A 7,056-nucleotide genomic window follows, 5' to 3' on the forward strand; every position below is an offset into this window, starting at 1 on the left:
ATAAAAACCATATGATCACTTCAGTAGATGCAGAAAAAGCTTCTGACAAAGTACAACAGCCATTTATGATAAAAGCCCTCAACAAAGTAGATTTAAAGGGAACATACCTCAACATCATAAAGGCCACATATGAAAAACCCACAGCTAACATCATACTCAAGGGTGAAAACCTGAAAGCTTTTCTTCGAAGATCAGAAACAAGATAAGGATGTCCACTCACTACTTTTATTCAACATAGTACTAGAAGCCCTAGCCACAGCAAGCAGACAACAAAAAGAAATAAAAAGCATCCAAATTGGCCAGAAAGAAGCAAAACTTTCACTATTTGCAGATGACGTGATACTATAGATAGAAAAAAACCCTGAAGACTCCACCAAAAAACCACTAGAATGGATAAATTAATTCAGTAAGGTCACATGATACAAAATACAAAGAAATTGGTTTCATTTCTATATACTAATAATAAAGTAGCAGAAAGAGAAATTAAGAAAGCAACCCACTTACAATTGCACCAAAAAGAATAAAATACCAAAGAATAAATTTAACCAAGAAGGGGAAAGATCTGTACTCCAAAAACTGTAACACACTGATGAAAGAAACTGAAGAGGATACAAACAAAAGACATTCCACGCTCCTGGACTAGTAGAACTAATATTGCTAAAACATCCATACTACCCAAAGCAATCTATATATTCAATGTAATTCCTATCAAAATACCAATAGTATTTTTAACAGAACTAGAACAAAAAATTCTAAAATTTGAATGAAACCACAAAGACCCTGAATAGCCAAAGCAATCTTTAAAAAGAACAACAAAGCTGGAGTTATCACAACCCATATCTCAAGATACACTACAAAACTGTAGTAATCAAAATAGTATGGTACTGGCACAAAAATAGACACATAGATCAATGGAACATAATAGAGAACCCAGAAATAAACCCACACATATATAATCAATTAATCTACAACAAAGGAGGCAAGAATATATAATGGGGAAAATCTCTTCAATAAATGGTGCTGGGAAACTGAACATCAACATTTAAAAGAATGAAACTGGACCACTTTCTTACACTGTACACAAAAATAAACACAAAATGGATTAAAGACTTAAATGTGAGACTTGACACCATAAAATTCCTAAGGGAAAACACAGGCAGTAACCTCTTGGGGTTTGTCCTTAGCAACATATTTTTTTTAATTTTTATTTATTTTTATTTTTTTATTTTTTAAATTAGTTTCAGAGGTAGAATTTAGTGATTCATCAGTTGCATATAACACCCAGTGCTCATTACATCAAGTGACCTCCTTAATGTCCATCCCTTCCCCCAACCCACCCTTTCCCTTCAGCAACCCTCAGTTTCCTAGATTTCAGCATCTTATGGTTTGCCTCCCTCTCAATTTTCTTATTTTTCCTTCCCTTCCCCTATGTTCATCTGTTTTATTTCTTAAAGTCCACATAAGAGTGAATTCATATGGTATTTGTCTTTCTCTGACTGACTTATTTCACTTAGCATAATACCCTCTAGTTCCATCCACAACATCTCAGCAACGTATTTATGCATATATCTCCTTAGGCAAGGGAAGCAAAAGCAAAAATAAACTATTGGGACTACACCAAAATAAAAAGCTTTTGCCCAGCAAAGGAAACCATGAATAAAACAAAAAGGAAACCTACTGAATGGGAGAAGATATCTGCCAATGACATGTCCAGTGACGGATTAATATCCAAAATATATAAAGAAGTTAAACAGTTCAATACCAAAATAAATAAACAATCCACTTAAAAAATGAGTAGAGGACCTGGGGCACCTGGGTGGCTCAGTCAGTTGAGCATCTATTAATTTCAGCTCAGGTTATGATCTCAGGATCTTGAGACTGAGTTCCAAGTTGGGCTCAGTGCTCAGTGTGGAGTCTGCTTAAGATTTTTTCCCTCTCCCTTCACCTCTGTTCCTCCTCCCCTCACTCATTCTCTCATAAATTAGATAGATAGATAGATAGATAAATAAATAAATAAAGTCTTCTTTTTTTAAATGAGCACAGGAGGGCCCCTGGGTGGCTCAGTTGTTAAGCATCTGCCTTTGGCTCAGGTCATGATCCCAGGGTCCTGGGATCAAGCCCCGTGCCAGGCTCACTGCGCTGCAGGAAGCCTGTTTCTCCCCTCTCCCGGCCCCCCTGCTTGTGTTCCCTCTTTCACTGTCTGTCTCTCTGTCAAATAAATAAAATCTTAAAAAGAAAAATGAGCACAAAATCTTAAAAAGAAAAATAGACATTTTTCTGAAAAAGACATACAGATGACCAACAGACACATGAAAAGATGCTCAACATCACTAATCATCAGGGAAATGCAAATCAAAACCACAATGAGGTATCACCTCACACCTGTCAGAATGGCTAGAATCAAAATGACAACAAATAACAAGTGTTGGCAAGGATGTGGAGAAAAGGAAACCCTCATGCACTGTTGCTGAGAACGTAAATTGGTGCAACCACTGTGGAAAACAGTATAAATATTCCACCAAAAATTAAAGACAGCATTACCATAAAATCCAGCAATTCCACTTCTGGATATATAACCGAAGAAAACAAAAACACTAATTCAAAAAGATATATGCACCCCTATGTTTATTGCAGCATTGTTTACAATAGCCAAGATACGGAATTAACCCAAGGGACCATCAATAGATGAATGGATAAGGAGGATGTGGTATATATATATATGTATATATATATATATACATATATATATATACACAATGGAATATTACTCAGCCATACAAAAAAGAATGAGATCTTGCCATGTGTGACAACATGGATGGAACTAGAGGGTATTATACTAAATGAAATAAAGTCAGACACAGAAAGATAAATACCATATGATTTCATATATATGTGGAATCCAAAATGCAAGACAAGCAAACAAAAAACAGACTATTAAATACAGATAACAAACTCAGTGGTTGCCAGAGGGGAGGTGGGTGAAATAAATAAAGGGGATTAAGAAGTACAAACGTCCAGTTATAAAACAAGTCATGGAGATGAAAAGAATAGCATAGAAAATACAGTCAATCATATTGTAGTAATGTTGTTTGGTGACTACACTTATGGTGAGCACTGAGTAATGTATAAAATTATTGAATCATTATACTGTACATCTGAAATATAACACTGCATATTATACTTTAATAAAAAAATAGAAACATACAGTATGTACAGAAAGACAGAATTTAATCAGAGAATTGGAATTTGAAAAAATAATAAAATGGCTATTTTAGAAGGAAAAAAATATGATTAATCCAAAATTAAGAATTCCGTAGATGGGTTTAAAAGCAAATTAGACACAGTGGAAGGCAGGATTAGGAAACAGATCGATAGATCTCCAAAATGAAAGAAGAATAAAAGATACATATGGGACACAATAAAAAGTAACTTAAATGAATACATTTCAGTGCTCATGAGTCTGCAGAATCACACAGAATTACTTATTGCCAGTAAATTATTTCCAGTTTTATATGATAAGATTAAATATCCATTCATCCTAACAACTATTTGACTACTATGTACATAGCAATATGCTGGGCCCTGAGTTACACAGATATTTAATGAGACAGAGTCCCTGCCTGTAAGACACCCATAGTCACAGATGACTAATGACTAAACCATTCTTTTTTTTTTTTTTTTTAAAGATTTTATTTATTTGACAGAGAGAGACACAGCGAGAGAGGGAACACAAGCAGGGGGAGTGGGAGAGGGAGAAGCAAGCTTCCCGCCGAGCAGGGAGCCCGATGCGGGGCTCGATTCCAGGACCCTGGGACCACGACCTGAGCCGAAGGCAGACTCTTAACGACTGAGCCACCCAGGCGCCCCAGACTAAGCCATTTTTAAGAATAAGGAGGTCACTGGAATTTAGGCAAAATATTTGGAGTGGAGGTAAGAGCCTCCTCCTTTTGGGTAGAGAAAGTAGCCAAAAGTATGATAGTGACATAGGAAGAATATAAAATATAGGGGAAGTTAATTTCATGATATCTAGAGTATAGGATATATTAATGATAGTAAGAGAAAATGAGCAACACAGTTTCACAGGAACTAGCTAATTATTTGTCATGTGAAAAAAAGAATGTTTTTAAGAGAAAAGTGACAAATATCACAAAATCCATATGTTGCTCTGAAAGGTGCACAGTGTTTCACAAGTGTATTATGCCTTCCAAGTGCCTTAAACAAGTTTGAAAAATATTCAGTAAGGTAGTCTAAACATGACATTCAAGATTCTTCATAATCTGATCCAATTATTCTTTTTCAGTCTCATTTACTGAGTTCTCTAACATAAAGACACACCAATCAGTGTTTCAAATATACCCTAACTTTGAAAGTCTAGGACTTGCACAAGGCATTTCTTCTGCCTAGATCCTCCCTTCCAATTCACTGTCTAGTAAAACTTTAATCATCAAAGGTTTAGTTCAACAAGCAATTTTCCCTAATGCCTTTCCAAATGTCTTGCTCCAGGAATACTCCCTCTTTAGTGTTCCCAGTGTATTCAGTCATTCATGAAATATTTATTGAGTGTCCTGTGTGCCAGGCACTGTTCTAGGCACTTGGAATGCATCAGTAAACAAAAGAAAAAAGATCCCTGTTTTTTGGAGCATTTTGTTGAAACCCTGAAGAAGGGGAGAGTATGGAAAAGTGAAAAGAGCACATGTACAATGAAAAAGCTCCCTAAGTGACTCTATTACACCCTCCTCCAACTGATCCAATCCAGGTTGAGAATTACAGCACTGGAAAGCATTACAACAAAATTATAATGAAAGCCAAAATTTAAAATATAATAAGAGGGGCGCCTGGGTGGCTCAGTTGGTTAAGCGACTGCCTTCGGTTCAGGTCATGATCCTGGAGTCCCTGGATCGAGTCCCACATCAGGCTCCCTGCTCAGCAGGGAGTCTGCTTCTCCCTCTGACCCTAACCCCTCTCATGTGCTCTCTCTCATTCTCTGTCTTAAATAAATAAATAAAATCTTTAAAATAAAATTTAAAAAAATAATAAAATAAAATATAATAAGAGTAATACATAAGATACATTGTTATATTTTCTTATGGAAATTCTTACTTGTCTTTTCCTCTAATTGATTAACTTTATCTCTGGATTCCTCTAGCAGAAATATTAAATCTTTCATTTTATTTTCTTTCTCAGTATTTTGGAGCAATAGCAGTGATACCTAAAATGAAATATTTAAGTAATACATTAGAGATATGAAAAATTACATATGACACCTTAGCATTTACCACCACCTATGATTATTTTATATACTTGTTTATATGCTTTTCAGCTGGTTGTGCCAGGGCATTTAGTACATGCTTGCACAATGTTCATTCATTCAATAAATGTTTAAACTAATATGATCTACCCAATATTATAATGTTCATTTTAAGTTAGAACTTAGAAGATATATAATAAAATCTATTGTTTCGTTTATTCCATAAATATTATGGAGCACCTACTCTGTTCCAAAAACCATAATAAGCATTGAGTATACAGTGAGGAGGAAACTTAACTTAAAGAAACTTAGAGACTAGGGAACTTTCCAGAACACAAGGTGAGAAGCGGAGAAGCGGCGGCTGCCTGAGCTGCGCCCAGCAACGCGCTCCTTCCCACTCCCCCACACCGACCTCAACAAGGTCACCGGCTGTAGAATATGGTGAAAGAAACCACTTACTATGATGCTTTGGGGGTCAAACCCAATGCCACCCAAGAAGAATTGAAAAAGGCTTACAGGAAACTGGCCTTGAAGTACCACCCTGATAAGAATCCAAATGAAGGAGAGAAGTTTAAACAGATTTCTCAAGCTTATGAAGTGTTCTCTGATGCAAAGGGAATTATATGACAGAGGAGGAGAACACCCAATTAAAGAAGGTGGAGCTGGTGGTAGAGTTGGCTCCCCCATAGACATCTTTGATAAGTTTTTTGGAGGAGGAGGAAGGATACAGAGAGAAAGGAGAGGTAAAAATGTTGTACATCAGCTCTCAGTGATCTTAGAAGATTTATATAATGGTGCAACAAGAAAACTAGCTCTGTAAAAGAATGTGATTTGCAACAAATACGAAAGCTGAGGTGGTAAGAAAAGAGTAGAATGTTGTCCCAACTGTGGAGGTACTGGAAAGAAAATAAGAATTCATCACATAGGACCTGGAATGGTTCAGCAAATTCAATCTGTGTGCATGGAATGCCAGGGCCATGGGGAACATATCAGTCCTCAAGATAGATGTGAAAGCTGCAATGGAAGGAAGATAGTTCAAGAGAAGACTCTAGAAGTTCATATCAACAAAGGTATGAAAGATGGCCAGAAGATAACATTCCATGGTGAAGGAGACCAAGAACCAGGACTGGAACCAGGAGATATTATCATTGTTTTAGGTCAGAAGGACCGTGCTGCTTTTACTCAGCGAGAAGACCTTTTCATGTGTATGGACATATAGCTGGTTGAAGCACTCTGCGGCTTTCAAAAGCCAATATCTATTTTTGACAACCGAACCATCATCATCACCTCTCATCCAGGTCAGATTGTCAAGCATGGAGATATCAAGTGTGTGCTAAGTGAAGGCTTGCCAATTTATCGTAGACCATATGAGAAGTGTCGTCTAATCATTAAATCTAAGGTAAGCTTTCCTGAGAATGGCTTTCTCTCTCCTCATAAACTCTCTTTGCTGAGAGGAAGGAAGTAGAAGAGACTGATGAAATGGACCAAGTAGAACTGGTGGACTTTGATCCAAATCAGGAAAGACGGTGCCATCACAATGGGGATGCATATGAGGATGATGAACATCATCACAGGGGTGGTGTTCAATGTCACACCTCTTAATGGGGCCAGTGAATAACACTGCTGGCATTTTATATACAGTAATGAATGAGTGAAGGACTATAATCATAGCTCACTACTTGCTATTGTTTTTGTTTTAATATTCAACTACAGTAGTGTTTTAAAAGTTAAACGAAGAATAAACTCAAATATAAAAGCTCTGACTTTGCCCTGTGTATGATGACTTCAGTGTGCAAGATAAGTTTAAT

The 7,056-nt window shown here is 36.6% G+C and overlaps 1 pseudogene; it reads left to right on the forward strand.

The window, feature by feature from the left end:
* The first annotated feature begins 5,686 nt into the window (after positions 1–5,686).
* On the forward strand, positions 5,687–6,856 carry LOC102745301 (dnaJ homolog subfamily A member 1-like; annotated as a pseudogene).
* The last annotated feature ends 200 nt before the right edge of the window (positions 6,857–7,056 follow it).

Source organism: Leptonychotes weddellii, unplaced genomic scaffold, assembly GCF_054177405.1.
Source record: "Leptonychotes weddellii isolate Sample4059 unplaced genomic scaffold, ASM5417740v2 HiC_scaffold_5537, whole genome shotgun sequence".
In the NCBI taxonomy this organism is placed as follows: domain Eukaryota; kingdom Metazoa; phylum Chordata; class Mammalia; order Carnivora; family Phocidae; genus Leptonychotes; species Leptonychotes weddellii.